At 43.0% G+C, this 18,930-nt stretch overlaps 20 non-coding genes across 20 annotated transcripts; 1 reads left to right on the top strand and 19 right to left on the bottom strand.

Annotated features, from left to right (window-relative positions):
- Window positions 1-3,725: 3,725 nt before the first annotated feature.
- trnan-guu (transfer RNA asparagine (anticodon GUU)) lies at window positions 3,726-3,799 on the top strand. The gene has a single exon. It is a non-coding gene; the product is annotated as a tRNA-Asn (tRNA).
- An 833-nt stretch (window positions 3,800-4,632) lies between these two features.
- Window positions 4,633-4,714, bottom strand: trnas-aga (transfer RNA serine (anticodon AGA)). Its single transcript has one exon. It is a non-coding gene; the product is annotated as a tRNA-Ser (tRNA).
- A 409-nt stretch (window positions 4,715-5,123) lies between these two features.
- trnak-uuu (transfer RNA lysine (anticodon UUU)) lies at window positions 5,124-5,196 on the bottom strand. Its single transcript has one exon. It is a non-coding gene; the product is annotated as a tRNA-Lys (tRNA).
- A 171-nt stretch (window positions 5,197-5,367) lies between these two features.
- Window positions 5,368-5,449, bottom strand: trnal-uaa (transfer RNA leucine (anticodon UAA)). The gene has a single exon. It is a non-coding gene; the product is annotated as a tRNA-Leu (tRNA).
- A 354-nt stretch (window positions 5,450-5,803) lies between these two features.
- On the bottom strand, window positions 5,804-5,875 carry trnaq-cug (transfer RNA glutamine (anticodon CUG)). Its single transcript has one exon. It is a non-coding gene; the product is annotated as a tRNA-Gln (tRNA).
- Window positions 5,876-6,987: 1,112 nt separating this feature from the next.
- Window positions 6,988-7,059, bottom strand: trnaq-cug (transfer RNA glutamine (anticodon CUG)). Its single transcript has one exon. It is a non-coding gene; the product is annotated as a tRNA-Gln (tRNA).
- Window positions 7,060-7,166: 107 nt separating this feature from the next.
- On the bottom strand, window positions 7,167-7,239 carry trnaf-gaa (transfer RNA phenylalanine (anticodon GAA)). The gene has a single exon. It is a non-coding gene; the product is annotated as a tRNA-Phe (tRNA).
- Window positions 7,240-7,335: 96 nt separating this feature from the next.
- On the bottom strand, window positions 7,336-7,409 carry trnai-aau (transfer RNA isoleucine (anticodon AAU)). Its single transcript has one exon. It is a non-coding gene; the product is annotated as a tRNA-Ile (tRNA).
- A 1,019-nt stretch (window positions 7,410-8,428) lies between these two features.
- trnaf-gaa (transfer RNA phenylalanine (anticodon GAA)) lies at window positions 8,429-8,501 on the bottom strand. The gene has a single exon. It is a non-coding gene; the product is annotated as a tRNA-Phe (tRNA).
- A 96-nt stretch (window positions 8,502-8,597) lies between these two features.
- On the bottom strand, window positions 8,598-8,671 carry trnai-aau (transfer RNA isoleucine (anticodon AAU)). Its single transcript has one exon. It is a non-coding gene; the product is annotated as a tRNA-Ile (tRNA).
- A 1,019-nt stretch (window positions 8,672-9,690) lies between these two features.
- Window positions 9,691-9,763, bottom strand: trnaf-gaa (transfer RNA phenylalanine (anticodon GAA)). Its single transcript has one exon. It is a non-coding gene; the product is annotated as a tRNA-Phe (tRNA).
- Window positions 9,764-9,859: 96 nt separating this feature from the next.
- Window positions 9,860-9,933, bottom strand: trnai-uau (transfer RNA isoleucine (anticodon UAU)). Its single transcript has one exon. It is a non-coding gene; the product is annotated as a tRNA-Ile (tRNA).
- An 838-nt stretch (window positions 9,934-10,771) lies between these two features.
- Window positions 10,772-10,843, bottom strand: trnaq-cug (transfer RNA glutamine (anticodon CUG)). The gene has a single exon. It is a non-coding gene; the product is annotated as a tRNA-Gln (tRNA).
- A 109-nt stretch (window positions 10,844-10,952) lies between these two features.
- Window positions 10,953-11,025, bottom strand: trnaf-gaa (transfer RNA phenylalanine (anticodon GAA)). Its single transcript has one exon. It is a non-coding gene; the product is annotated as a tRNA-Phe (tRNA).
- A 79-nt stretch (window positions 11,026-11,104) lies between these two features.
- trnai-aau (transfer RNA isoleucine (anticodon AAU)) lies at window positions 11,105-11,178 on the bottom strand. The gene has a single exon. It is a non-coding gene; the product is annotated as a tRNA-Ile (tRNA).
- An 839-nt stretch (window positions 11,179-12,017) lies between these two features.
- trnaq-cug (transfer RNA glutamine (anticodon CUG)) lies at window positions 12,018-12,089 on the bottom strand. Its single transcript has one exon. It is a non-coding gene; the product is annotated as a tRNA-Gln (tRNA).
- A 109-nt stretch (window positions 12,090-12,198) lies between these two features.
- On the bottom strand, window positions 12,199-12,271 carry trnaf-gaa (transfer RNA phenylalanine (anticodon GAA)). Its single transcript has one exon. It is a non-coding gene; the product is annotated as a tRNA-Phe (tRNA).
- Window positions 12,272-12,367: 96 nt separating this feature from the next.
- On the bottom strand, window positions 12,368-12,441 carry trnai-aau (transfer RNA isoleucine (anticodon AAU)). Its single transcript has one exon. It is a non-coding gene; the product is annotated as a tRNA-Ile (tRNA).
- A 453-nt stretch (window positions 12,442-12,894) lies between these two features.
- Window positions 12,895-12,967, bottom strand: trnaf-gaa (transfer RNA phenylalanine (anticodon GAA)). The gene has a single exon. It is a non-coding gene; the product is annotated as a tRNA-Phe (tRNA).
- Window positions 12,968-13,063: 96 nt separating this feature from the next.
- Window positions 13,064-13,137, bottom strand: trnai-aau (transfer RNA isoleucine (anticodon AAU)). The gene has a single exon. It is a non-coding gene; the product is annotated as a tRNA-Ile (tRNA).
- Between the last annotated feature and the right edge of the window lie 5,793 nt (window positions 13,138-18,930).

Here is an 18,930-nt window from a genome sequence, read left to right as displayed (position 1 = left end):
TACTGTGACATGCTCGAAATCCAGACTGGAATTCATCATTAATGTCATTCCTTTGGAGGAAGGAGCATAATTGATCTGAAACTACTTTTTCCAGAACTTTAGATATAAAAGGTAAATTCGATATAGGCCTGTAATTCCATAGTTCTTTAGGGTCGAGTTTTTTTTTTTTTAAAAGAGGCCTTATAACAGCCACCTTAAATGCTTTAGGCACATGTCCTAATGTCAGAGATGAGTTAATAATACTGAGAAGAGGATCTATAATTTCTGGGAGCATTTCTTTCAGTAGTTTTGTAGGTATAGGGTCTAGCATGCATGTTGTTGATTTGGATGATCTAATGATTTTAGACTTTTCATCGTGATCTACTGTATTAAATAATTGCAATTTCTCCTTAGGGGTGCTGTAGTTAGTTTGTTCAGCGGATTTCACTACAGGTTGCATTGTTATAATTTTTTCTCTTATATCTTGGATTTTACTCGTGAAGTAATTCATAAATTCATCACTGTTATGCTGATAATCAGAATCTGAAGTCGATGACGACTTATTTTTTGTTAATTTAGCCACGGTGTTAAATAAAAATAAAAACGGTGTTAAATAAATAAAAATACAAAAGGGTTGTGATGGTTTTCCTCTATTAGTGTTGAAGAGTAGGCGGATCTAGACGTTTTCATGGCATTCCTGTAATTTCGAGTACTATCCTTCCATGCTATACGAAATACCTCTAAATTAGTTTTCTTAATGTTGATCTCCATTTTCCGGGACGCTTTTTTTATTATACCACGGTGTTGGGCTGCTATTTTTTATTTTCTTTAAACGCAGAGGAGCAACTGTGTCTAATATTTCCGAGAAAGTAGAGTTAAAATTTTCAATAGTAGGGTCAAAATCGTCAACGTTTTTACTCATGCTATATATTTTAGACAATTCAGGCAGATTATCGAGAAACGCATCTTTGGTAGTTGAAGTAATCGTTCTACCATATTTGTAACAAGGAGTTTGATTTGCAGCCGTAGGCCATTGAAGCAAACATAATATCAGATAATGATCCGAAATATCTTCACTCTGCTGAACGATTTTAACATCGTCCACATTTATACCATAAGAAAGTATTAAACCTAAAGTATGATTACGAAGGTGAGTGGGTCCTGACACATGTTGACTAACGCCCATGGAGTTAAGAGTGTCTTTGAAAGCCAGTCCCAAGGCATCTGTATCATTGTCTACATGGATATTAAAGTCACCGACGACAAGGACTCTATCTGCGTCCAGTACTAGTTCTGATAAGAACCCACCAAAATCTTTAATAAAATCTGTGTGGTGCCCTGGGGGCCTATATACAATAGCTAGAATAAATTTTAAAAATGTTTTGTCCTTAGTATTAGGTGTCGATACGTGAAGCACCATGACTTCAAAAGAATTGTATTTAAAATTAGACTTCTGAGAGGTGATAAGAGAATTATTGTAAAGTGCAGCGACACCTCCCCCTCTACCTTTTAGACGAGGCTCGTGTTTATAGTAATAATCTTGGGGAACGGATTCATTTAGAGTAATATAATCATCTGGCTTTAGCCATGTTTCTGTCAAACAAAGCATGTCTATTTTATGATCGGTTCTCAAATCGTTTACAAAAAGTGCTTTATTTGAGAGCGATCTAATATTAAGCAATCCGAGTCGTAACAGTTGATTATCTGTATTTTGTTCATGTTTGATTTGTTTAATGTTTATTAAATTACTTCCAAGAGGTTTACGCAATATCTTATGTTTGCTAATTCGGGGGACAGACACAGTCTCTATTTTATGTTGTTTGTAAGAAGGGAGTATTACATGTTGTATATTTTGTGTATTCGGTGACGCGAGACGGCAGGCAGACAGTTCGTTAAGCCATTCTGTCTCCTTCCTGACCTTGGCCCTAGGTAGTCAGACTTTAGTATTTTTAAGACTGTGTGCCAAATTTCTAGAGAGGAGGGAAACCCCATCCCAGGAGGGATGGAGACCATCTCGTTTCAACAGGTCAGGTCTGCCCTCAAAACTCTTCCAGTTATTTATAAAATCTATATTATTCTGCAGGCACCACTCAGACAACCAGCCATTTAGTGATGATAATCTGCTATAAATCTCATCACCACGGTAAGCAGTAAGGGGGCCAGAGAATATTACAGTGTCTGACATTGTTTTTGCGAGCTCACACACCTCTTTAATATTATCTTTAGTCAACTCCGATTGACGGAGTCTAACATCATTTGTGCCGACATGAATAACAATCTTACTGTATTTACGATTAGCCTTAGCCAGCACATTTAAATTTGACTTGATGTCAGGCGCTATGGCTCCCGGTAAACATTTGACTATGGTGGCTGGTGTCTCTCTGTTAACGTTCCAGACAATAGAATCACCGATCACTAGGGCACTTTCAGCAGGTTTCTCAGTCGGTGGGTCACTGAGCGGGGCAAACCTGTTCGAGACTTTAATCGGAACGGTTGAGTGATGTTTTGTCCTGCGACTATGCCGTCTCACCGTCACAAAGTTTCCCAGCTGCAGGGGATTTTCAACCGGAACCGAGCTGTGTGCGCTAACATTGCTCGCATCCAAAGTGTTTTCTACAGTCCTAACACTCTTACTATCCTCAAATAAAGATTGGATGCAAGACTCTAATTCTAAGATCTTCTCCGTCAGCCTAACTACTTCCCTGCATTTATCACATGTAAAACCCTCGCCGCTGACAGAGAGGGCTAAACTAAACATATGACATGAGGTGCAAGTAACAACAATAGGAATAGAAGCCATAACTCACCGGGTATGAAGTGCAATCCTAACTTACCAAGGTTGCTTGATGGCTCTTAGTATATACGCTTAAAAAGAGAAACAGTTAGCACACAAGACAAATAGGGGGAGATGATATTCCATAGTGTAAACAGAAGGCAAGCTAACACGCTAATATGCTAGCGGCGTTACGCTTCAATTAATATAGATTTAGAAAATAAAGTTATAAATAAGTCGGCAACGACAATAATAGGTAACTATAGTAAAAATACACTAATATTAAGACCAGGAACAAATGTGAGGTGAAGCAAGTGTCAGAGGATACAAACTAGCCGCCGGCAGCGATGCAATCAGGTTAAAGGGGAGTGAAAGTGCTGGTTGTCAGGACCTTGTCCTTCCCGGTTTTGCAATTCTCTAACTCTCTGGACAAGGTCAGGACAGAACCATGTCTAGTGTGTATGTTTTGTTTTATATGGAGACACGTGGCGGTATGTTTTGTTTGTTCGCCGCGTGTTCACCTGTCTTCCGTGTAGCTCCGCCCCCTTGTTCTCCATTAGTCTTCCACTAATGTTGTATCTCTGTCGCCTGCTGCTCACCTCCTGTTTGTATTTATCCCTCGTTGGTTGTTTCCCTTGTTCATTACCCTCACCTGTTTCTAATCGCCTTTTTGTTCTATTTGAGCTTGGCTGTGCCTGCTCTCATTGTGGCGATGTAAAATTATTTGTGACGTTGTTTTGCTCTTGCTGTGCTTTGTACTTTACCTCTTCGTTTTATCCGTAGGAACGTGGCAACCTGTGAGCCGGTTTATATTTATTTTCCCCATTCGGTTGTCTTTTGGTTCCCGTTTACCTTTCCCGGATATTGTGGATTTTTGGTTTTGGCTGCCAGCATAATATCTATATAGTGTTGGACAGGAGTTCCCTGCCTTCCATTTGTCAAATGTAGCGACGTGTCAAAGCAAAATCCCACCGTCTCTGTGGCGCAATTGGTTAGCGCGTTCTGCTGTTAACCGAAATGATGGTGGTTCAAGCCCACCCAGGGACGAAAGCTTTGTGGTGAGCAGCTGCAATTTTTCTGACCTCAAAATGCTGAGGCCCACCAGTGGAGCTTACTCAACAGAGTCTTACTCTAAAACAATACGGCTTTGCCAACACACTGAAGGAAAAGAAGCCTTTGGCTTCTCACGCTCGGAGTTAAACCCGGGGTGCTTGGGCGAAACCAGGAGTCCTGACTGCTGGACCATGCCTGACACCTCATCAAGCGCAATACGGAATGCACCTGCTTCCAAGAGCTTAAGAATCGGAGTAGCGACCCCACATTTTAAATGCATGTCGGAAAGACTTTCTATGTCTCTGCACGTGTAGTAGCAGTGAACAACAGAAAGAAGAACTATGATTTGAGAAGTATAATCCTCGTTAGTAGGTTGGACAGTATCTCCGCATGTCACGCGGTTAGACTGAACTGATGGGGAGGCTCCTCCCAGACCGAGCTGAGCTGTCCGGGCTTGTGTCGTTGCGTGCCAAGTTCTTTTGCCAAGCCTCCTCCAAAATGATTCCCCGACGGGGAGTTAAGCCTTTTCTTTGCCGCTGTCCAATAGCTTGGATAAGCTGGCTTTAAACGTTCTAAAGAACAGCTGAACAAGTGCTTGGTGTGGCTCTTTTTGTTCGAAACCAACACAGTTCCACAGCGAGCGGGAAGCAGTTTGTTCAAGGTGTTGCCACAAAATGTTGCCTCGATCCGGATTTGCTGAGGCCACAACACAGAGTACTAACCAACCACACGAGCTAACAGACGGCTGCACAGGGCTCGGCCGAGATGAATTTTGCTCTTTCGCATTTAGAGATACAAATCAGCAGCTGAGCTAAATGCACCGGAAACGAAGTCGGAAGGATTCGAACCTGCGCAGGGAAACCCCAATGAATTTCTAGTCCATCGCCTTAACCACTCTGCCACGACTACAACAGGTTCCAGGCCCTCTGGGTTTCGGTCGTGCTGCAAAGAGGACGATGTCAAAAAGGGAAAGGCAGGACTTCAATAAGACGTGGTCCCCTGCCGTGACCCGGATTCGAATCGGGGATGCTGCGACCACAACACAGAGTACTAATTATTATACGATCACGGCTAGCCAACATGCCGCCGGCAAAGTTAAGCTCCCATGACTGAGTCACTAGATCTGCAGGGAGAAGATAGGCAGCTTTTGCTGAGGTCTCATGGAATTCCTGACGCATGTGCTCGATGAAATCCCTGCTCAAAGCCAATGAGCCAAAGACTCCAACGCACGAGAAAACTGTTCATTTAATTTTTATCAACAGAGGGAGTGACGAGAAGAGCTCACAAGGTAAAGGTGACTAACAAAGAGGAAACTCGTTGCCCAAACAGGGACTTGAACCCTGGACCCTCAGATTAAAAGTCTGATGCTCTACCAACTGAGCTATCCGGGCTCTTGTGTTACAGCGACATGTTCTAAGTGTAGGCTCTCGGGTGGGGGGGTGTTGAGTACACCAGGTGAGTGCAGGTTCATCCCTCATCAAAAACACCCTAACAAGCTAATGTGGCTCTGGAGGTAAGAGGAAAACTAGCCTCCTAACGCTCCAAGCGGAGCAAAGACCCACTGGCAGCGGTGGGATTTGAACTCACGCCTCCGAAGAGACTGGAGCTTAAATCCAGCGCCTTAAACCGCTCGGCCACGCTACCTCAAAAAGCCACGTTGTGCCGCTGCTCCATTGTGGGCCCGCTACAACATTTAGCAGACAGTCAAGAGCTTACAGGGTTCTGTCGGCTTAGGGTTCAGTGGACCTTTCAGTGCATACCTAGTTGAATCGACAACCCATCGAGCACTCCTGTACCGGTCAATTTGTGTTATATCAAGGACACGTATCTTCTGTTGAAGAGTCGCTCTTAAACATTTGTAAAATCACATGAAAGGCTATAAGGTTTTTAAAACACATTGTTTTACATTAAGTGCTTACTACATTGTTATATACCTAGTCGCATCGACGACCGATCAAGCACTCCTGCACTCCTGCACCAGAGGAGACTTCCAATCAGAGGTCTCACCGAGATTTGAACTCGGATCGCTGGATTCAGAGTCCAGAGTGCTAACCTTTACACCACGAAACCCAATTTAAAGCTGTTTTCGATATGCCAGATCGCGAAGAACCCAGGATCGAACAAGGGACATTTAGATCTTCAGTCTAACGCTCTCCCAATTGTGCTATTTCGGCCACAATCGCAGATTTCTTGACTTGCGCTGGGTAGTGCGCGGACGAACCCTGGCGCTGAAGCCTTGAATTATGGAAAGAATGCTAGAGAAAGGCCTTTGGCCCGTATTGGGATCGAACCCGCGAGCTTTGCGTTATTAGCACCATGCTCTAGCCAACTGAGCTAACCGGCCATTGGTATCCTGCTTTCATGATCTGGATCGGCATACTGCCACCTTGAGTCTCCTCACAATACGAGGAACGCTTAAAGCAGGGCTCGTCCGCGATTTGAACGGGGGACCTCTCGCATCCAAAGCGAGAATCATGCCCGTAGACCAACGAGCCGAGAGGTGCGCTGCGATTGTAATTTCAAGGCTATTTGCAAAAAGCATTTTCACCATATGCCCCGTTTCATTGAGCCAAAGCAATGGGCGTCTTTTTCAGATAATGCGCGGGAATTTGCTCAAATGGTAGAGCGCTCGCTTGGCATTCGAGAGGTAGAGGGAATGACGCCCTTATTCTCCATAATATAGGCTTTTGGAGCTTCCTTCTTGCGACTTAGCCCTTCCTGTGCTACCTGTCAAAGCTCACCGCTGCAGAAAAAGGTCTTCGTGTTGATTCCTGTTCATATATTCAGTCACAAAAAGCCTTCAGTGCCCCTTGTCTCTCCTCGCTATGGCACTTGGACACACATGACAAGAATCTCACATAAGGTGCGCATTGCTTTTACCCAGAGCAACGTGATGCAGGACATTTCACGATCAGAGACAATCAAGTTGTCACTTAAGATTCCACAAGTTTTTTTTGCTGTGTTACTTGCATTTTCAATAAACCAGTGTGGATATGTGTGAGAATTTGGGTTTTGCCTGTGTCCCACACACATTATGTGAAATGTATTGCAAAGATTATTGTTCACAAATCATAACGTGAGAAATGTATTTCAATGAATATTGTTCTTGAATTATGTCTAACCTTACCTGCGATAACAATCCCTGGCATGCTCTCGTAGAAAAAGTGTAGACTTCCAATCAGAGGTCTCACCGAGATTTGAACTCAGATCGCTGGATTCAGAGTCCAGAGTGCTAACAATTACACCATGAAACCCAACGTAAAGCTGTTTTCGACATGCCGGATCCCGACGAAAAGAGCGCACGGTCTTATGAATGGAAGAGCTTCACTATGACTAGAGCAAAGCATTGGACAAAGGCGCTTGCCGAAACCCGGGATCGAACCAGGGACCGATAGATCTTCTGTCTAACGCTCTCCCAACTGAGCTATTTCGGCCACAATTGGAGAATTCTTGACTTGCCCTGGGTAGTGCACGGACGAACCCTGGCGCTGAAGCCTTGAATTATGGAAAGAATGCTAGAGAAAAGCCTTTGGCCCGTACGGGGATCGAACCCGCGACCTTGGCGTCATTAGCACCACGCTCTATCCAACTGTGCTAACCGGCCATGGGTATCCTGCTTTCATGATCTGGATCGGCATAGTGCCACCTTAAGTGTCCTCAAAATATGAGGAACGCTTAAAGCAGGGCTCGTCCGCGATTTGAACCCGGGACCTCTCGCACCCAAAGCGAGAATCATGCCCGTAGACCAACGAGCCGAGAGGTGCGCTGCGATTGTAATTTCAAGGCTATTTGCAAAAAGCATTTTCCCCATGTGCCCCGTTTCATTGAGCCAAAGCAATGCGCGTCTTTTTCAGATAATGCGCGGGAATTTGCTCAAATGGTAGAGCGCTCGCTTGGCATTCGAGAGGTAGAGGTAATGACGCCCTTATTCTCAATATTAGAGGCTTTTGGAGCTTCCTTCTTGCGACTTAGCCCTCCCTGTGCTACCTGTCGAGGCTCACCGCTGCAGAAAAAGGTCTTCGTGTTGATTCCTGTTCATATATTCAGTCACAAAAAGCCTTCAGTGCCCCTTCTCTCTCCTCGCTTTGGCACTTGGACACACATGACAAGAATCTACCATAAGGTGCGCATTGCTTTTACCCAGAGCAACGTGATGCAGGACATTTCACGATCAGAGACAATCAAGTTGTCACTTAAGATTCCACAAGTTTTTTTTGCTGTGTTACTTGCATTATCAATAAACCAGTGTGGATATGTGTGAGAATTTGGGTTTTGCCTGTGTCCCACACACATTATGTGAAATGTATTGCAAAGATTATTGTTCACAAATCATAACGTGAGAAATGTATTTCAATGAATATTGTTCTTGAATTATGTCTAACCTTACCTGCGATAACAATCCCTGGCATGCTCCCCTAGAAAAAGTGTAGACTTACAATCAGAGCTCTCAACGAGATTTGAACTCGGATCGCTGGATTCAGAGTGCAGAGTGCTAACCATTACACCATGAAACCCAACGTAAAGCTGTTTTCGACATGCCGGATCCCGAGGAAAAGAGCGCACGGTCTTGTGAATGGAAGAGCTTCACTATGACTAGAGCAAAGCATTGGACAAAGGCACGCTTGCCGAAACCCGGGATCGAAACAGGGACCTTTAGATCTTCAGTCTAACGCTCTCCCAACTGAGCTATTTCGGCCACAATTGCAGATTTCTTGACTTGCGGTGGGTAGTGCACGGACGAACCCTGGCGCTGAAGCCTTGAATTATGGAAAGAATGCTATAGAAAAGCCTTTGGCCTGTAAGGGGATCGAACCCGCGACCTTGGCGTTATTAGCACCACGCTCTAGCCAACTGAGCTAACCAGCCATGGGTATCCTTCTTTCATGATCTGGATCGCCATAGTGCCACCTTGAGTGTCCTCACAATACGAGGAACGCTTAAAGCAGGGCTCGTCCGCGATTTGAACGGGGGACCTCTCGCACCCAAAGCGAGAATCATGCCCGTAGACCAACGAGCCGAGAGGTGCGCTGCGATTGTAATTTCAAGGCTATTTGCAAAAAGCATTTTCACCATATGCCCCGTTTCATTGAGCCAAAGCAATGCGCGTCTTTTTCAGATATTGCGCGGGAATTTGCTCAAATGGTAGAGCGCTGGCTTGGCATTCCAGAGGTAGAGGGAATGACACCCTTATTCTCCATATTAGAGGCTTTTGGAGCTTCCTTCTTGCGACTTAGCCCTCCCTGTTCTACCTGTCGAGGCTCACCGCTGCAGAAAAAGGTCTTCGTGTTGATTCCTGTTCATATATTCAGTCACAAAAAGCCTTCAGTGCCCCTTGTCTCTCCTCGCTATGGCACTTGGACACACATGACAAGAATCTCACATAAGGTGCGCATTGCTTTTACCCAGAGCAACGTGATGCAGGACATTTCACGATCAGAGACAATCAAGTTGTCACTTAAGATTCCACAAGTTTTTTTTGCTGTGTTACTTGCATTTTCAATAAACCAGTGTGGATATGTGTGAGAATTTGGGTTTTGCCTGTGTCCCACACACATTATGTGAAATGTATTGCAAAGATTATTGTTCACAAATCATAACGTGAGAAATGTATTTCAATGAATATTGTTCTTGAATTATGTCTAACCTTACCTGCGATAACAATCCCTGGCATGCTCACCTAGAAAAAGTGTAGACTTACAATCAGAGCTCTCAACGAGATTTGAACTCGGATCGCTGGATTCAGAGTGCAGAGTGCTAACCATTACACCATGAAACCCAACGTAAAGCTGTTTTCGACATGCCGGATCCCGAGGAAAAGAGCGCACGGTCTTGTGAATGGAAGAGCTTCACTATGACTAGAGCAAAGCATTGGACAAAGGCACGCTTGCCGAAACCCGGGATCGAACCAGGGACCTTTAGATCTTCAGTCTAACGCTCTCCCAACTGAGCTATTTCGGCCACGATTGCAGATTTCTTGACTTGCGCTGGGTAGTGCGCGGACGAACCCTGGCGCTGAAGCCTTGAATTATGTAAAGAATGCTAGAGAAAAGCCTTTGGCCCGTCGGGGGTTCGAACCCGCGACCTTTGCGTTATAAGCACCACGCTCTAGCCAACTGAGCTAACCGGCCATGGGTATCCTGCTTTCATGATCTGGATCGCCATAGTGCCACCTTGAGTGTCCTCACAATACGAGGAACGCTTAAAGCAGGGCTCGTCCGCGATTTGAACCCGGGCCCTCTCGCACCCAAAGCGAGAATCATGCCCGTAGACCAACGAGCCGAGAGGTGCGCTGCGATTGTAATTTCAAGGCTATTTGCAAAAAGCATTTTCCCCATGTGCCCCGTTTCATTGAGCCAAAGCAATGCGCGTCTTTTTCAGGTAATGCGCGGGAATTTGCTCAAATAGTAGAGCGCTCGCTTGGCATTCGAGAGGTAGAGGGAATGACGCCCTTATTCTCCATATTAGAGGCTTTTGGAGCTTCCTTCTTGCGACTTAGCCCTCCCTGTGCTACCTGTCGAGGTTCACCGCTGCAGAAAAAGGTCTTCGTGTTGATTCCTGTTCATATATTTAGTCACAAAAAGCCTTCAGTGCCCCTTGTCTCTCCTCGCTATGGCACTTGGACACACATGACAAGAATCTCCCATAAGGTGCGCATTGCTTTTACCCAGAGCAACGTGATGCAGGACATTTCACGATCAGAGACAATCAAGTTGTCACTTAAGATTCCACAAGTTCTTTTTGCTGTGTTACTTGCATTTTCAATAAACCAGTGTGGATATTTGTGAGAATTTGGTTTTTGCCTGTGTCCCACACACATTATGTGAAATGTATTGCAAAGATTATTGTTCACAAATCATAACGTGAGAAATGTATTTCAATGAATATTGTTCTTGAATTATGTCTAACCTTACCTGCGATAACAATCCCTGGCATGCTCCCCTAGAAAAAGTGTAGGCTTCCAATCAGAGGTCTCACCGAGATTTGAACTCGGATCGCTGGATTCAGAGTCCAGAGTGCTAACCTTTACACCACGAAACCCAATGTAAAGCTGTTTTCGACATGCCGTATCCCGAGGAAAAGAGCGCACGGTCTTGTGAATGGAAGAGCTTCACTATGACTAGAGCAAAGCATTGGACAAAGGCACGCTTGCCGAAACTCGGGATCGAACCAGGGACCTTTAGATCTTCAGTCTAACGCTCTCCCAACTTAGCTATTTCGGCCACGATTGCAGATTTCTTGACTTGCGCTTGACTTGCGCTGAAGCCTTGAATTATGTAAAGAATGCTAGAGAAAAGACTTTGGCCTGTACGGGGATCGAACCCGCGACCTTGGCGTTATTAGCACCACGCTCTAGCCAACTGAGCTAACCGGCCATGGGTATCCTGCTTTCATGATCTGGATCGCCATAGTGCCACCTTGAGTGTCCTCACAATACGAGGAACGCTTAAAGCAGGGCTCGTCCGCGATTTGAACCCGGGACCTCTCGCACCCAAAGCGAGAATCATGCCCGTAGACCAACGAGCCGAGAGGTGCGCTGCGATTGTAATTTCAAGGCTATTTGCAAAAAGCATTTTCCCCATGTGCCCCGTTTCATTGAGCCAAAGCAATGCGCGTCTTTTTCAGATAATGCGCGGGAATTTGCTAAAATGGTAGAGCGCTCGCTTGGCATTCGAGAGGTAGAGGTAATGACGCCCTTATTCTCCATATTAGAGGCTATTGGAAATTCCTTCTTGCGACTTAGCCCACCCTGTGCTACCTGTTGAGGCTCACCGCTGCAGAAAAAGGTCTTCGTGTTGTTTCCTGTTCATATATTCAGTCACAAAAAGCCTTCAGTGCCCCTTGTCTCTCCTCGCTATGGCACTTGGACACACATGACAAGAATCTCCCATAAGGTGCGTATTGCTTTTACCCAGAGCAACGTGATGCAGGACATTTCACGATCAGAGACAATCAAGTTGTCACTTAAGATTCCACAAGTTTTTTTTTGCTGTGTTACTTGCATTTTCAATAAACCAGTGTGGATATTTGTGAGAATTTGGTTTTTGCCTGTGTCCCACACACATTATGTGAAATGTATTGCAAAGATTATTGTTCACAAATCATATCGTGAGAAATGTATTTCAATGAATATTGTTCTTGAATTATGTCTAACCTTACCGGCGATAACAATCCCTGGCATGCTCCCCTCGAAAAAGTGTGGACTTCCAAACAGAGGTCTCACCGAGATTTGAACTCGGATCGCTGGATTCAGAGTCCAGAGTGCTAACCATTACACCATGAAACCCAATGTGAAGCTGTTTTCGACATGCCAGATCCTGAAGAAGAGAGCTTACGGTCTTGTGAATGCAAGAGCTCCACTATGAATAGAGCAAAGCATTGGACAAAGGCACGCTTGCCAAAACCCGGGATCGAACCAGGGACCTTTAGATCTTCAGTCTAACGCTCTCCCAACTGAGCTATTTCGGCCACGATTGCAGATTTCTTGACTTGCGCTGGGTAGTGCGCGGACGAACCCTGGCGCTGAAGCCTTGAATTATGTAAAGAATGCTAGAGAAAAGCCTTTGGCCCGTACGGGGATCGAACCCGTGACCTTGGCATTATTAGCACCACGCTCTAGCCAACAGAGCTAACCGGCCATGGCTATCCTGCTTTCATGATCTGGATCGCCATAGTGCCACCTTGAGTGTCCTCACAATACGAGGAACGCTTAAAGCAGGGCTCGTCCGCGATTTGAAGCCGGGACCTCTCGCACCCAAAGCGAGAATCATGCCCGTAGACCAACGAGCCGAGAGGTGCGCTGCGATTGTAATTTCAAGGCTATTTGCAAAAAGCATTTTTTTTCCCATGTGCCCCGTTTCATTGAGCCAAAGCAATGCGCGTCTTTTTCAGGTAATGCGCGGGAATTTGCTCAAATGGTAGAGCGCTCACTTGGCATTCGAGAGGTAGAGGGAATGAAGCCCTTATTCTCCATATTAGATGCTTTTGGAGCTTCCTTCTTGCGACTTAGCCCTCCCTGTGCTACCTGTCGAGGCTCACCGCTGCAGAAAAAGGTCTTCGTGTTGATTCCTGTTCATTGAACAAAGGCACACTTTCGAAACCCGGGATCGAACCAGGGACCTTTAGATCTTCAGTCTAACGCTCTCCCAACTGAGCTATTTCAGCCACGATTGCAGATTTCTTGACTTGCGCTGTGTAGTGCGCGGACGAACCCTGGCGCTGAAGCCTTGAATTATGTAAAGAATGCTAGAGAAAAGACTTTGGCCCGTACGGGGATCGAACCCGTGACCTTGGCGTTATTAGCACCACGCTCTAGCCAACTGAGCTAACCGGCCATGGGTATTCTGCTTTCATGATCTGGATCGCCATAGTGCCACCTTGAGTGTCCTCACAATACGAGGAACGCTTAAAGCAGGGCTCGTCCGCGATTTGAACCCATATTAATGGTAAAATGGTAGAGCGCTCAAATGGTAGAGCGCTCGCTTGGCATTCGAGAGGTAGAGGGAATGACGCCCTTATTCTCCATATTAGAGGCTATTGGAAATTCCTTCTTGCGACTTAGCCCACCCTGTGCTACCTGTTGAGGCTCACCGCTGCAGAAAAAGGTCTTCGTGTTGATTCCTGTTCATATATTCAGTCACAAAAAGCCTTCAGTGCCCCTTGTCTCTCCTCGCTATGGCACTTGGACACACATGACAAGAATCTCCCATAAGGTGCGCATTGCTTTTACCCAGAGCAACGTGATGGAGGACATTTCACGATCAGAGACAATCAAGTTGTCACTTAAGATTCCACAAGTTTTTTTTTGCTATAAGTTTTTTTCTTTTTTTTAAAAAGTCATTGAATATTAACACAACTAGGCATTGTCCATTATTTACCTACGAGGTCCCCATTAAATAAGTTACAAATGTACATGCCACAGACAACTTATTTGACAGGGTCTCCATAGGTAAATAATGGACAAACCGATATTAAGATTCATAAACGTCTTATAACACTGTAATTAACAGGTAAAACAGATATAGGCATTGTCCATGGTGTACCTACGAGGTCCCCATTAAATAAGTTACAAATGCACATGCCACAGATAACTTATTTGACTCGGTCTCCATAGGTAAATAATGGACAAACCGATATTAAGCTTAATAAACATCTTAAAACACTGTAATTAACAGGTAAAACAGGTATAGGCATTGTCCATGGTTTACCTACGAGGTCCCCATTAAATAAGTTACAAATGTACATGCCACAGATAACTTATTTGACAGGGTCTCCATAGGTAAATAATGGACAAACCGATATTAAGCTTAATAAATGTGTTATAACGCTGTAATTAACAGGTGTGGCCAAATAAGTCAAAAGCATCCCACTCATAACACTTTTGACACATTACCCGTAAGTTTGAAATGTACACACCTTGTTTAGGCTCATGGGGCACAACTGTGAGCTGTAAAACACATCACCACGAAGCCCAGTGTCTCTTTTGTGCTTTACAGTTGGTTTGAGTTTAATAAGTCATTGAATATTAACACAACTAGGCATTGTCCATGGTTTACCTAAGAGGTCCCCATTAAATAAGTTACAAATGTACATGCCACAGATAACTTATTTGACAGGGTCTCCATAGGTAAATAATGGACAAACCGATATTAAGCTTAATAAAGGTGTTATAACGCTGTAATTAACAGGTGTGGCCAAATAAGTCAAATGCATCCCACCCATAACACTTTTGACACATTACCCGTAAGTTTGAAATGTACACACCTTGTTTAGGCTTATGGGGCACAACTGTGAGCTGTAAAACACATCACCACGAAGCCCAGTGTCTCTTTTGTGCTTTACAGTTGGTTTGAGTTTAATAAGTCATTGAATATGAACACAACTAGGTATTGTCCATTATTTACCTACGAGGTCCCCATTAAATAAGTTACAAATGTACATGCCACAGACAACTTATTTGACAGGGTCTCCATAGGTAAATAATGGACAAACCAATATTAAGCTTAATAAACGTCTTATAACACTGTAATTAACAGGTAAAACAGATATAGGCATTGACCATGGTTTACCTACGAGGTCCCCATAAAATAAGTTACAAATGTACATGCCACAGATAACTTATTTGACAGGGTCTCGAAAGGTAAATAATGGACAAACCGATATTAAGCTTAATAAAGGTGTTATAACGCTGCAATTAACAGGTGTGGCCAAATAAGTCAAATGCATCCCACCCATAACACTTTTGATACATTACCCGTAAGTTTGAAATGTACACACCTTGTTTAGGCTTATGGGGCACAACTGTGAGCTGTAAAACACATCACCACGAAGCCCAGTGTATCTTTTGTGCTTTACAGTTGGTTTGAGTTTAATAAGTCATTGAATATTAACACAACTAGGCATTGTCCATTATTTACCTACGAGGTCCCCATTAAATAAGTTACAAATGTACATGCCACAGACAACTTATTTGACAGGGTCTCCATAGGTAAATAATGGACAAACCGATATTAAGATTCATAAACGTCTTTTAACACTGTAATTAACAGGTAAAACAGGTATAGGCATTGTCCATGGTTTACCTACGAGGTCCCCATTAAATAAGTTACAAATGTACATGCCACAGATAACTTATTTGACTCGGTCTCCATAGGTAAATAATGGACAAACCGATATTAAGCTTAATAAACATCTTATAACACTGTAATTAACAGGTAAAACAGGTATAGGCATTGTCCATGGTTTACCTACGAGATCCCCATTAAATAAGTTACAAATGTACATGCCACAGATAACTTATTTGACAGGGTCTCCATAGGTAAATAATAGACAAACCGATATTAAGCTTAATAAAGGTGTTATAACGCTGTAATTAACAGGTGTGGCCAAATAAGTCAAATGCATCCCACTTATAACACTTTTGACACATTACCCGTAAGTTTGAAATGTACACACCTTGTTTAGGCTTATGGGGCACAACTGTGAGCTGTAAAACACATCACCACGAAGCCCAGTGTCTCTTTTGTGCTTTACAGTTGGTTTGAGTTTAATAAGTCATTGAATATTAACACAACTAGGCATTGTCCATTATTTACCTACGAGGTCCCCATTAAATAAGTTACAAATGTACATGCCACAGATAACTTATTTGACAGGGTCTCCATAGGTAAATAATGGACAAACCGATATTAAGCTTAATAAAGGTGTTATGACGCTGTAATTAACAGGTGTGGCCAAATAAGTCAAATGCATCCCACTCATAACACTTTTGACACATTACCCCGTAAGTTTGAAATGTACACACCTTGTTTAGGCTTATGGGGCACAACTGTGAGCTGTAAAGCACATCAACACGAAGCCCAGTGTCTCCTGTGTGCTTTACAGTTGGTTTGAGTTTAATAAGTCATTGAATATTAACACAACTAGGCATTGTCCATTATTTACCTACGAGGTCCCCATTAAATAAGTTACAAATGTACATGCCACAGACAACTTATTTGACAGGGTCTCCATAGGTAAATAATGGACAAACCGATATTAAGCTTAATAAACGTCTTATAAAACTGTAATTAACAGGTAAAACAGATATAGGCATTGTCCATGGTTTACCTACGAGGTCCCCATTAAATAAGTTACAAATGTACATGCCACAGATAACTTATTTGACAGGGTCTCCATGGGTAAATAATGGACAAACCGATATTAAGCTTAATAAAGGTGTTATAACGCTGTAATTAACAGGTGTGGCCAAATAAGTCAAATGCATCCCACTCATAACACTTTTGACACATTACCCGTAAGTTTGAAATGTACACACCTTGTTTAGGCTTATGGGGCACAACTGTGAGCTGTAAAACACATCACCACGAAGCCCAGTGTCTCTTTTGTGCTTTACAGTTGGTTTGAGTTTAATAAGTCATTGAATATTAACACAACTAGGCATTGTCCATTATTTACCTACGAGGTCCCCATTAAATAAGTTACAAATGTACATGCCACAGACAACTTATTTGACAGGGTCTCCATAGGTAAATAATGGACAAACCGATATTAAGATTCATAAACGTCTTTTAACACTGTAATTAACAGGTAAAACAGGTATAGGCATTGTCCATTGTTTACCTACGAGGTCCCCATTAAATAAGTTACAAATGTACATGCCACAGATAACTTATTTGACTCGGTCTCCATAGGTAAATAATGGACAAACCGATATTAAGCTTAATAAACATCTTATAACACTGTAATTAACAGGTAAAACAGGTATAGGCATTGTCCATGGTTTACCTACGAGGTCCCCATTAAATAAGTTACAAATGTACATGCCACAGATAACTTATTTGACAGGGTCTCCATAGGTAAATAATAGACAAACCGATATTAAGCTTAATAAAGGTGTTATAACGCTGTAATTAACAGGTGTGGCCAAATAAGTCAAATGCACCCCACTTATAACACTTTTGACACATTACCCGTAAGTTTGAAATGTACACACCTTGTTTAGGCTTATGGGGCACAACTGTGAGCTGTAAAACACATCACCACGAAGCCCAGTGTCTCTTTTGTGCTTTACAGTTGGTTTGAGTTTAATAAGTCATTGAATATTAACACAACTAGGCATTGTCCATGGTTTACCTACGAGGTCCCCATTAAATAAGTTACAAATGTACATGCCGCAGATAACTTATTTGACAGGGTCTCCATAGGTAAATAATGGACAAACCGATATTAAGCTTAATAAAGGTGTTATAACGCTGTAATTAACAGGTGTGGCCAAATAAGTCAAATGCATCCCACCCATAACACTTTTGACACATTACCCGTAAGTTTGAAATGTACACACCTTGTTTAGGCTTATGGGGCACAACTGTGAGCTGTAAAACACATCACCACGAAGCCCAGTGTCTCTTTTGTGCTTTACAGTTGGTTTGAGTTTAATAAGTCATTGAATATTAACACAACTAGGCATTGTCCATTATTTACCTACGAGGTCCCCATTAAATAAGTTACAAATGTACATGCCACAGATAACTTATTTGACAGGGTCTCCATAGGTAAATAATGGACAAACCGATATTAAGCTTAATAAAGGTGTTATGACGCTGTAATTAACAGGTGTGGCCAAATAAGTCAAATGCATCCCACTCATAACACTTTTGACACATTACCCCGTAAGTTTGAAATGTACACACCTTGTTTAGGCTTATGGGGCACAACTGTGAGCTGTAAAACACATCACCACGAAGCCCAGTGTCTCTTTTGTGCTTTACAGTTGGTTTGAGTTTAATAAGTCATTGAATATGAACACAACTAGGTATTGTCCATTATTTCCCTACGAGGTCCCCATTAAATAAGTTAAAAATGTACATGCCACAGACAACTTATTTGACAGGGTCTCCATAGGTAAATAATGGACAAACCGATATTAAGATTCATAAACGTCTTTTAACACTGTAATTAACAGGTAAAACAGATATAGGCATTGTCCATGGTGTACCTACGAGGTCCCCATTAAATAAGTTACAAATGTACATGCCACAGATAACTTATTTGACTCGGTCTCCATAGGTAAATAATGGACAAACCGATATTAAGCTTAATAAACATCTTATAACACTGTAATTAACAGGTAAAACAGGTATAGGCATTGTCCATGGTTTACCTACGAGGTCCCCATTAAATAAGTTACAAATGTACATGCCACAGATAACTTATTTGACAGGGTCTCCATAGGTAAATAATGGACAAACCGATATTAAGCTTAATAAAGTTGTTATAACGCTGTAATTAACAGGTAAAAACACATAGGCATTGTCCATGGTTTACCTACGTGGTCCCCATTTAATAAGTTAGTAATGTACATGCCACAGATAACTTATTTGACAGGGTCTCCATAGGTAAATAATGGACAAACCGATATTAAGCTTAATAAAGGTTCTACAATGCTGTAATTAACAGGTAATGGCCAAATAAGACAAATGCATCCCTCTCATAACACTTTTGACACATTACCCGTAGGTTTCAAATGTACACACCTTGTTTAGGCTTATGGGGCACAACTGTGAGCTGTAAAGCACATCAACACGAAGCCCAGTGTCTCCTGTGTGCTTTACAGTTGGTTTGAGTTT

Source organism: Triplophysa dalaica, chromosome 5, assembly GCF_015846415.1.
Source record: "Triplophysa dalaica isolate WHDGS20190420 chromosome 5, ASM1584641v1, whole genome shotgun sequence".
NCBI lineage: Eukaryota > Metazoa > Chordata > Actinopteri > Cypriniformes > Nemacheilidae > Triplophysa > Triplophysa dalaica.
The sequence above is the reverse complement of the archived record's forward strand: the minus strand, read 5'-3'. Positions and strand labels throughout refer to the sequence as shown.